Here is a 12,014-nt window from a genome sequence, read left to right as displayed (position 1 = left end):
AATAGTGGTGCATTCTTAATAAATAATTCATGTATATCAACAAATTAAATGGACAACATTATGGGTGTGTCTGAATACCCATACTTAAATAGAAGGCTTTTTGGGTATGCAATTTTTATTTATAGTATGTGTCATTTAGAAAATGTAGTATGCTTTAAGTGCAAGAATGTCATACTAATTTTGGCTTTAAATCAATTAGAATTTGCGCATAGAGAATGACAGAGGACTCCAGTGGCCAAAAACTTGTTTTATCATGGGCATTGAGGAATTTCACCATTTTGAAGTAGTTAACTGGGTGGGACTTCCTATGGGTTAAGGAAGGCTCATATAATTCCATCCAGGTCCAAGGATGGATCAGCCATTYAATTTTACTTGTGCGCAAACATTCCATGACTGTAGGGGCAGTAAATCGCCAACCTTGGCTTTATACCTGTTCAGACAACACACTCCGGATGGCAGTACGCAACCTTTCAGTTTGTTTACCAACTGCACTAAAATGTACTACTTTAAAATGGAGATGGCCTCAATGGCGCTGCCCATGCTCTCACAGACGCCATAATGGGACAGGTACAATGTTGTGTCCTCTAACTATCTCTATGAATTTGCTGCACACTATTGAGGAAGATAATTGTCTTTTCACACAAGTATTTGACAACAGCTGATAAACAGAATAGGGGACATGCTCTACAAAAATGTACAAATAGCAGGGAACAAGCGCGTTTGAGCATTAGATGACGCCATTTCATTATGGCTGAGTGGTATGTTGATATTTGTTGCTTACTGCATACATTTTTACTAAACAGTACATTGTAAATAGTATGTTGTACTATTAATACACAGTATGTAGTTTTAGTAAATAGTAGGCATTTCCATTTATTTATTCAAAGCTTTACAGGCGAGGGGTAAAACCAATCATTTAGAATTGATGTACAATATAACTATAAATTCAGTGTTATAAAATGTCTATTGTCATTATTAGAGCATATAGGCTGAGCAGAATGAAATACAAGGACAGATGTAATACACCATTACAATATCACATTAGAAAATCTGTAACCTCATTCATTACAACAATTTAATTTGAAATTAAACATTTCAGAATTCCAATTCAAAATATTGTGTAAGCGCTTCTGTGTGCAGATGCAATTAATTTTTCTCACCACAGTGGGGAAGTACAACTCACTATCTCTTACTGGATTTCTCTGTCAGTGGAAAGTGAGATGCCAAAGAATGTGCCACATTCAGCCCCTCTAAAACCCTGCTGGATACTGTGCATTCCTTCTGAGGAAGGGTGGGGACACTGCTAGAACTGTGGTCAGGAAATGAAACTTAAATACACATCCCTAGCACATACCTTTTAAAAGTAGGCATTGAGAGAAAAATATGCCTTTTGTTCAACTATTATAGCATGCCCATAAGCCTTGTTGAAATAAGTGAAGTCTTTGAGCTGTGTAACTCTAGACAACTGGGAAATCGGGAATAAATTAGCTCCGACTGGGAAAAAACATTTTGAACGGTCATCCAACTCAGAATTGTAAATCCGGCCTCTTTCTAGAGCTACGACTTGAAGCTCAATGACGTCATCATGATTCGGCCTTGTTTGATTCCGAGTTCCCAGTTGTTTTGAAAGCACCATAAATCCAGAGAATGCCAGACTTTGAAATTCGCAACWTTAAGACTACAAAACTACAAGGACATTGCTCAATGACAAATGTTTTGTAAGACCGAATTGTTTTTGCAGCAATTTTGTGGGCTGACACGGTGTTGAATCCCACATTGGAATAGACCACTGGATGATTCTGTCTATTACCCATTGACAGACATATCCATGGAGATAATTAATAGTTTATTAGATTGGTTGGTGTCTGTAGCCCTGCATGGTGCTGCAAATGCAGTATTTAATTATATATTATATATATACAGTACCAGTCAAAAGTTTGCACACATCTACTCATTCAAAGGTTTTTCTTTATATTTGGTATTTTCTCAATTGTAGAACAATAGTGAAAACATTAAAACTATGAAATAACACATGGAATCTTGTAGTAACCAAAACAGTGTTAAACAAATCAAAATATATTTTTTCAAAGTAGCCACCCTTTGCCTTGATGACAGCTTTGCACACTCTTGGCATTCTCTCAACCAGCTTCATAAGGTAGTCACCTGGAATGCCTTTCAATTAACAGGTGTGCCTTGTTAAAAGGTKATTTGTGGAATTTCTTTCCTTCTTAATGCGTTTGAGCCAATCAGCTGTGTTAGCCCTATTTGATAAAAGACCATGTACATATTATGGCAAGAACTGCTCAAATAAGCAAAGAGAAATGACAGTCATCATTACTTTAAGACATGAAGGTCAGTCAATCCGGAAAATGTCAACAACTTTCTTCAAGTGCAGTCGCAAAAACCATCAAGCGCTTTGATGAAACTGGCTTTCATGAGGACCGCCACAGGAAAGGAAGACCCAGTTACCTCTTCTGCAGAGGATAAGTTCATTAGAGTTCACTGCACCTCAGATTGCAGCCCAAATAAATGCTTCACAGAGTTCAAGTAACAGACACATCTCAACATCAACTGTTCAGAGGAGACTGCGTGAATCCGGCCGTCATGGTCGAATTGCTGCAAAGAAACCACTACTAAAGGACACCAATAATAATAAGAGACTTGCTTGGGCCAAGAAACATGAGCAATGCACATTAGAATGGTGGAAATCTGTCCTTTGGTCTGATGAGTCCAAATGTGAATTTTTTGGTTTCCAACCGCTGTGTCTTTGTGAGACGTGGAGTAGGTAAACGGATGATCTCCGCATGTGTGGTTCCCATCGTGAAGCATGGAGGAGGAGGTGTGATGTGTGGAGGTGCTTTGCTGGTGATATTGTCTGTGATTTATTTAGAATTCAAGGTACACAACCATCATGGCTACCGCAGCATTCTGCAGCGATACGCCATCCCATCTGGTTTGCGCTTAGTGGGACTATAATTTGTTTATCAACAGGACAATGACCCAAAACACACCTCCAGGCTGTGTAAGGGCTATTTGACCAAGAAGGAGAGTGATGGGGTGCTGCACATTTTTACTACATGATTCCATATGTGTTATTTCATGATGTTTGATGTCTTCACTATTATTCTACAATGTAGAAAATAGTACAATGAAAGAAAAACCTTTGAATGATTAGGTGTGTCCAAACTTTTGACTGGTACAGTATATATATATATATATATATATATATATATATATATATATATATATATATATATATATATATATATATATATATATATACATACAGTGGGGAGAACAATTATTTGATACACTGCTGATTTTGCAGGTTTTCCTGCTTACAAAGCATGTAGAGGTCTGTAATTTTTTTTAAATTACAGACCTCTACATGCTTTGTAAGTAGGAAAACCTGCAAAATCGGCAGTGTATCAAATAATTGTTCTCCCCACTGTATATACATCTGCATCAATATGGCACTAATCAAGAGCTTAAAGTTCCTCTGTGCCCACATCACTAAAGAATTAATTAACATGGTTCACACAGACCAACAGTCGTGAAGAAGGCTCGACAATGCCTCTTCGATCTCAGGAGGCTGAAAATATTTGGCATTGGCCCTCAGATCCTCTAAAATTTCCACAGCTACACCATTGAGAGCATCTTGATTGGCTGCATCACCACTTGGTATGGCAACTGTTTGGCATCTGACCGCAAGGCGCTACAGAGAGCAATGCGTATGGCCCAGTACATCACTGAGTCCGAGCTCCGTGCCATTCATGGCCTCTATATCAGGCGGTGTCAAAGGAAGGCCCTAAAAATTGTCAAAGACTCCAGACACCCATGTCATAGGCTGTTCTCTCTGCTACTGCACGGCAAGCGGTACCGATGCACCAAGTCTGGAACCAACAGTACCCTGAACAGCGTCTACCTCCAAGCCATAGGACTGATAATTAGTTAACCAAATCGCTACCCGGACTATCTGCATRCACCCTTTTTGCTCTTTTGACTCATCACATACGCTGCTGTYCTGTTTATTATTTATCCTTTGGCCTATAGTCACTTTACCCRTACCCAGTGTTGTAGTACTCAAGACCAGATATTAAGTCTCTTCGTCTAGTCTCTGTGTCCGACACTTATTTCTTCGGTCTTGACTTGGTCTCGGACAATGAGGACTTGTAATTTCTTCCTGAGACCAGCAGAGTAAAACCTTCAGAATTTCGGCTCCCATTCAGTCAGCGCATAAAGCCGCTTTGCCAGGCCAAATATCCACACCCCTTTTATGACAATATCTTATCACCTATCGAAACCAGGGCTTCCTACTTTACTCATGACATTACTGTCCTTAACTTTTGTTGAAAAATATCCTCAAACTTCGTTGCGCTCGTCAGAACTTCCTTAATTCGCTGTTAGGGAAGAGTGGGGGGAATTATTTAAAGTTGCGTCCTCACTATTAGTAAGGGGAGACCGGAGGAAGTTGTATTTTTATCTARTATAGATCTGTTTGGGTTAGTGATCATTTGTAGAGTGGCTCCCTATTTGCACTCAGCAGGCATTTTTTCACCATTCTGAATGTCTAAAGCAGCCTTTCTTAAAGTATGGGTTGCAGATGTGTTTTTTTTATTAGCAACTTAGTCAGGGTCTCAAATTACTGTTGAGAGTTAGAAAATATGCCATTTAGCAGAAGCTTTTATCCAAATTGACTCACAGTCATGGGTGCATACATTTGATCTATGGGTGGTCCCGGGAATCGAACCGCCTACCCTTACAAGCCCCATGCTCTACCAACTMTGCTACAAAGGACCACACATTTCATGTAGAATACACAAGGTYCAATTTTGAAATTTGGTTGTGCATCAGCAGTTTTTCTCTTTTTATGTTTGTCACTCAATTAGCCATCTCAGTTAACAGTTTTTAGATTGGTAAGTTAGTCTAGCCAGCTATCTAAACTTGTAGTTATCATGGACGAATACCGACCGGACAAGCAGGGCATTTGCCCATGGGCCCTGACCTACTGGGGGCCCACATTGATTTTGTTAGTCACTCTCACTCAGATATCATATTAACAAGGCATAAGTCATGGCCCAATGTGTAGAATTGCAGGAAATTAGCTTTAAAAATGCAGTTTTCTTTTCTCTGCCCCATGGCAAAATGAGTAGAATTGCATGAAATGTTTTATAAAATTGCTAAATGCTCTCTCCCTCTCATGGCAAAATGTTCAGACTTGAGGAACACGTGCTTTAACACTGCAGCATTTTCTCTCCCAATTGCCGAATGTGTATAATTGCTGGAAATTAACTTTAAAACTTTTTTCTCTATGCAGTCAAGAGAAGGGCCACTAAAAATGTTTGCCCGTGAGGTGGGGTGCCCCTCCCCCKAAAAATCTCACTTAGGACCCCCAAAAGGGGGTATGTTTTCGTAAGGTTGGGTCCCAGGAAAACACAGAATTTCTCATTTGGGTCCCAGGCTGAAAAGGTTTACGAATCCCTGGTCTAAAGAATCCATATGTTCTTCTGAAATATGAACACAGAAGTACTGGACATTTTTTGGTCCCAATTTTACACAATTACAATCATGGTCTTGAATTGGACTGTCATTTTTCTAGTCTCGGTCTTGACTCAGTCTCGAATAAAACACTGACCCTATATGAACTGTACATATCTACCGCAATTACCTCATACCCCTGCACATCGACTCGGTACTGGTACCCCATGTACAGTGGGGCAAAAAAGTATTTAGTCYGCCACCAATTGTGCAAGTTCTCCCACTAAAAAGATGAGAGAGGCCTGTAATTTTCATCATAAGTACACTTCAACTATGACAGACAAAATGAGAGAGAAAAAATCCAGAAAATCACATTGTAGGATTTTTTATGAATTTATTTGCAAATTATGGTGGAAAATAAGTATTTGGTCACCTACAAACAAGCAAGATTTCTGGCTCTCACAGACCTGTAACTTCTTCTTTAAGAGGCTCCTCTGTCCTCCACTRGTTACCTGTATTAATGGCACCTGTTTGAACTTGTTATCAGTATAAAAGACACCTGTCCACAACCTCAAACAGTCACACTACAAACTCCACTATGGCCAAGACCAAAGAGCTGTCAAAGGACACCAGAAACAAAATTGTAGACCTGCACCAGGCTGGGAAGACTGAATCTGCAATAGGTAAGCAGCTTGGTTTGAAGAAATCAACTGTGGGAGCAATTATTAGGAAATGAAAGACATACAAGACCACTGATAATCTCCCTCGATCTGGGGCTAGATCTCACCCCGTGGGGTCAAAATGATCACAAGAACGGTGAGCAAAAATCCCAGAACCACACGGGGGGACCTAGTGAATGACCTGCAGAGAGCTGGGACCAAAGTAACAAAGCCTACCATCAGTAACACACTACGCRGCCAGGGACTCAAATCCTGCAGTGCCAGACGTGTCCCCCTGCTTAAGCCAGTACATGTCCAGGCCCGTCTGAAGTTTGCTAGAGAGCATTTGGATGATCCAGAAGAAGATTGGGAGAATGTCATATGGTCAGATGAAACCAAAATAGAACTTTTTGGTAAAAACTCAACTCGTCGTGTTTGGAGGACAAAGAATGCTGAGTTGCATCCAAAGAACGCCATACCTACTGTGAAGCATGGGGGTGGAAACATCATGCTTTGGGGCTGTTTTTCTGCAAAGGGACCAGGACGACTGGTAAAGGAAAGAATGAATGGGGCCATGTATCGTGAGATTTTGAGTGAAAACCTCCTTCCATCAGAAAGGGCATTGAAGGTGAAACGTGGCTGGGTCTTTCAGCATGACAATGATCCCAAACACACCGCCCGGGCAACGAAGGAGTGGCTTCGTAAGAAGCATTTCAAGGTCCTGGAGTGGCCTAGCCAGTCTCCAGATCTCAACCCCATAGAAAATCTTTGGAGGGAGTTGAAAGTCCGTGTTGCCCAGCAACAGCCCCAAAACATCACTGCTCTAGAGGAGATCTGCATGGAGGAATGGGCCAAAATACCAGCAACAGTGTGTGAAAACCTTGTGAAGAKTTACAGAAAACGTTTGACCTCTGTCATTGCCAACAAAGGGTATATAACAAAGTATTGAGAAACTTTTGTTATTGACCAAATACTTATTTTCCACCATAATTTGCAAATAAATAAATTAAAAATCCTACAATGTGATTTTCAGGATTTCTTTTTCTCATTTTGTCTGTCATAGTTGAAGTGTACCTATGATGAAAATTACAGGCCTCTCTCATCTTTTTAAGTGGGAGAACTTGCACAATTGGTGGCTGACTAAATACTTTTTTGCCCCACTGTATATAGCCAAGTTATCATCACTCATTGTGTATTTATTCCTTGTGTTATATATTTTTCTATTTTTCTCTCTGCATTGTTGTTTTTACGAAACAATAGCGGACATGCATAAAGAGTTTGCTATATTGTATAATGCTCTCTATTACAATTTTTTTTTTTGTATCTGCTTTAGCACAGTAAACTTGATCCCGATTTTAGCTCCAAGATGGCGGCAATTGGAAAAAACTAAAAAGTAGATTGTGCTGATTTATTGGCACATTGAACCATGTCACGTATCCTATTATAAACTATCCTGTGATAATCTCACTTTTAAAAGTTAATATTCTCTTAACTCAAATGTTTTTGACTCATTCTATACTCAAATTTTTGGCAAAAGCATAAATTGGAGAAGAAAAAAACCACCTAAAAAAACCACCTACTATTTCCTCATAGAGGAAGATGGCAGCTGGGCAATCAGCAGTCTACTCGCCTTAACATTTTTAATGAARGGTATATGCCCACACCATTCTGTTGTTGTAGTACGCCCACACCATTTCAACACAGAAAAACAGCTTTTTAACATACTTAATTGCCAACTTTTTTAAGGACAATTATTAAATTCATATTGTAGTTAATTATAGGTCCTATTTCATATAAATCTGTAAACACTGGCCAGTTACTTWAAAAAAATATGTGGTAGTGCTAAAACAATGGCATCATATCTGAATTCCTCCATCATTATGCACCTTCACCATCCATTCAAAAAACGAATATTTGGTTAAAAAGTTATCCTGCTATTTTAGTCTCTCCTGTGAGGTCAACTAAACTCTCTCTCTATGGTCTCCATCAGGTCCACTTCTGATCCATCATACAGAATGACAGGCATGGAGAGAGAGGGACCATTGCCATCGTCCAGGACTCTGGGGAGGAACCGATAGATATGTCAATAATTGTAAGAACAATAAAATAACTGGCAGAGAGGGTTTCAGACATAGCCTAAAGAAATAGGTTGAATGAAACTGTGGACCAAATTCTGATGCGCAAATGGGCTCAGTCAGTGCGCCATAGAGGCAATATATATATATATATAGCCACGGTCTATTTCCAAATTATAAAAAATTACAATTAGATATGTTATTACAGTCTTTATTTACAGCATATTTCCATGTTTTAAAGAATATAAATAAATGAGCCACAATAAAACACCTGTTTGTTTCCAAGTTGTTTGCAGACGTGGAACTAATCTGATCTGCCCAAAGCACAATGGCTTGGTATTTTGATATGCTCAAGGTGAATTTGATCTTGCCCGATCTTCAGTTACTACAGAAATCGTGTGTGTGTGACACTGAGCTAAAAATGAATAATTTATGAAAGAGCAGGATAGGCTACTTACGAGTCTGTTTCTGCTCGAGGCACTGACTCCACACAAGCTGACCCCGTTGTCAACAAGTCCTGTTAAGAGTTTTGACAACAGAGTTGGCAGAAAACAATATAGAGTTTGCAGATAACTTAAAACATACACATGTTTTAATCTGTTACCCATACCATTGGTTAAGTCATTTTAAAACAGGAAATCGTAGCTCAACATGCTGTCAATTTGATTATCCTTGTCCATCATAACTGACCAGAACTAGATAAAATAATATTCTTACATTTTCCTGAGTGCCGCTTGAGAACTGAATTTGTGTAATTTTGCAAAACTGGTTGAAGACCGGGATGCTTTTCTTGTCCTCGACTCCAACAGAACCGTTATATGGACAACATGCCCCAGGCCCCTCCGACAATTCAGAACTCTGCCAGTGAGGGGTTGAATTGAAAACGCTTTCATTGTGGACTCGACTGGAATGACATAACCCATATGTATTAGACCTGATGAAAGGTTTCGTTTGATACGTTTTCCTCTTGGAACGCAATTCCCGATTGTCATATTCCTGTAGAACTCGATTCAGTTCCACATCAATGTCATCATCCTCTACAGAAAATTCAGAATCGTGTCCTTCACTGTGGCAGTCTTGTTGTGCTCTATTTCGTGACTGACTTAAATTCGTAGATTTGGTTATTTTCAATGGTTTGAACACGTGTCTTTCCTCTTTCAAAACGTGGACTGTGTTGTCATCTCTTCTGAATGAGTTTATCTCGTTGACACTGGCAGGAGCAACCTTCTTTCCTCGACTACTACCGCTACCCATGTTGTTGTTGTTGTTCCTTGGCACCAGGCTGTAAAAACTTACAAGGCACAGCAAAGGCACGTTCCCATTTCCAGTTCGCGTTGGCCCCCCACCAAGAAATCTAAGAACTCAGAAGTTAAACATTAACTTGTCTCCACGCAGTAGCTCGTACAATAATTAGGTTCATTTATGCACGGGGTGAAAGCGGTCATTCTCTCTGTGGCACAACGGAATAATGAAAAAAAACGAAATCTAAAAATGTGTGGCAGAATTGCCGCCTAAATTAAAAAGTCCTCTGAGTACCGAGAGGGCATTTGGTGAAACTTTCCAAATGTTATTGTGTTCCTCTGAGGTCCATAACGTCTCCATCCATTTAAGTACACTGTCTAAAAGCGCACTGTTTACAATCCTACAATTGCATCGCCGAGAGTCGTCACCATCAGAAGTCCWGTAGATAGCCTTCTAGCCTACTGTAAAGCTTTTACAGTGCCTGTCTGAGTCTCATGGGTGTCCGGATGAGAACAGCTGGACTGGACCGAGACGCTCAACAACAACCGCTCACAATCCTATGGCGAGATGACTGAAAACTCCTCCCTCTCCATCACGTTTTATAGAGGACAAATAAGATACCGCACAGTTAGAAAATTCCAGTTGGATAAAACCCCTCCTTTTAAATATTTTTCCCAACTTTTCTAAATAGCCAAACCAGACCTACAGCGAAGTTGATAACCTCACCTCTAAATTGGCTTATTAACATGTATAACCAACAATTCTGAAGCAATTGATTGTTTTATTCCAAAACTTAAAAAATAAAAATGTATATCTTGATCAAATGTGTTGCAGTGGAAAACGTGACATGAGAAAAGTCCATGTKGCTGAACGGCATTAGCTAAGAGGAAGCTATAACAGACACTACCCACCGGTGGTCCTGACTCTTTCCCTAACTCGGAGCACAATAAAATGGGGATGATTAGTGACAAAAATAATGGAGCAATTAGTTTGATATATATTTGCCATGTCTTGACAGCAGCATTACCTGTCTGTGTTCGACTAATAGGTTTTATTGAGGCAAGTGAGGACAGTACACAAAGGTTGTGAGGCTCTGTCACAGATCAGTAGTGTCTAGTAGAAACTCAGAGACCCTATAGTGAGTGATTGGAGGTCCAGTGCTGAGCCACACAAGAGAGGGGCATTCCATTCCAACATAACGGGCTTCCCGGAGATTCCTCAATAAGTCATTGTTTGGAGTTGTTTTCTTTCTCTCTCTCTCTCTTCCTCTCTCCTTCCTCTCTCTCTCTTTCCTCTCTCTCTCTATCCCTCTCTCTCTTCCTCTGCCTCTCTCTCCTTCTCCTCTCTCTCTCTCTCTCCTCTCTCTCTCTCTCTCCTCTCTCTCTCGTCTCTGCTCTCTCTCTCTCTCTCTCTCTCTCTCATCTCTCTCCTCTCTCCTCTCTCTCTCTCTCCCTCTCTGTCTCTCCTCTCTCTCTCTCTCTCTCTCCTCTCTCTCTCTCTCTCTCTCTCTCTCTCTTTCCCCTCTCTCTCTCTCTCCTCTCTCTTCTCTCCTCTTCCTCTCTCTCTCTCTTCCCTCTCTCCTCTCTCTTCCCTCTCTCTCTCTTCCCTCTTCCTCTCCTCTTCTCTCTGCTCCTCCTTCTCTCTCTCTCTCTCTCTCTCTCTCTCCTATCCCTCTCTCTCTCCTTCTTTCTCTCTCTCTCTCCTCTTCTCTCTCTCTCTTCTTCTCTCTCTCCTCTCTCTCTCTCTCTTCCTCTCCTCTCTCTCTCCTCTCTCTCTCTTCTTCTCCTCTCTCTTCCCCTCTCTCTCTTCCTCCTCTCTCTCTCTCTCTCTCTCTCTTCCTATCTCCTCTTCCCCTCTCTTCTCTCTTCCTTCCCCTCTCTCTCTTCCCCTCTCTCTCTCTCCTCGTTCCTCTCGGTCTGCCATTCTGCTGTCCCCGATATAAAGAAACCTCCTCCTCTCTCTCTCTTGCGCCCTCCTTCCACCCTCTTACTCTCTCTCTACTCTCTCTCATCTCAGACTCTCTCTCTCTCTCCTCTCTCTCTCGTCTCTCTCTCCTCATCTGCTCCTTCTCTCTCTCTCTCTCTCTCTCTCGTCTCTCTCCTCTCCTCTCATCACATTCCGCCTTCTCTCATACTCGTCGTTCTTCCGCACCTCTCTCGTCTAGCTGCATCCTCTCGTTCGCCCTCATCTCTGCCTCGTGATCTCTTACTGTCCCCCTCTCTCTCCTCTCTCTCCCTCTCTCCTTCCCCCTCTCTCTCTCCCTTTCCTCCCTCTCTCTCTCTTACCCCCCTTCTCTCTCTCTCTCTCTCTCTTATCCCCTCTGCTCTCTCTCTTGCCTCTCTCTCTCTTCCCCGTCTTTCATCGTCTCTCTCTCTCTCTCTCTCTCTCCAGACTATGCAACCTACTCATGCTGGAGAGCTATCAAGTCAAAGACACCTGGCTTAGAGGCCTTTTGCTGGGTTCTCATCTGTTCGGAATCCAATAAAGAAAATGTTGGGCGTTTTCTTCACATGAGAAAGTTAAAGAACATAAATGCATTATCACAAGTGTGACATAAAAC

General features: G+C 41.1%; 1 long non-coding RNA gene across 1 annotated transcript; it reads right to left on the bottom strand.

The window, feature by feature from the left end:
• Window positions 1-3,417: 3,417 nt before the first annotated feature.
• Window positions 3,418-9,938, bottom strand: LOC111963045 (uncharacterized). Its single transcript, XR_002877204.2, has 3 exons — window positions 8,930-9,938; window positions 8,671-8,729; window positions 3,418-8,197 (listed from the first exon to the last, which is right to left on the bottom strand). It is a non-coding gene; the product is annotated as an uncharacterized lncRNA (long non-coding RNA).
• Between the last annotated feature and the right edge of the window lie 2,076 nt (window positions 9,939-12,014).

Source organism: Salvelinus sp. IW2-2015, linkage group LG4q.2 (genome assembly GCF_002910315.2).
Source record: "Salvelinus sp. IW2-2015 linkage group LG4q.2, ASM291031v2, whole genome shotgun sequence".
Taxonomy (NCBI): domain Eukaryota; kingdom Metazoa; phylum Chordata; class Actinopteri; order Salmoniformes; family Salmonidae; genus Salvelinus; species Salvelinus sp. IW2-2015.
Note: the sequence above shows the minus strand (reverse complement) of the source record. Positions and strands in the feature narration are given on the sequence as shown.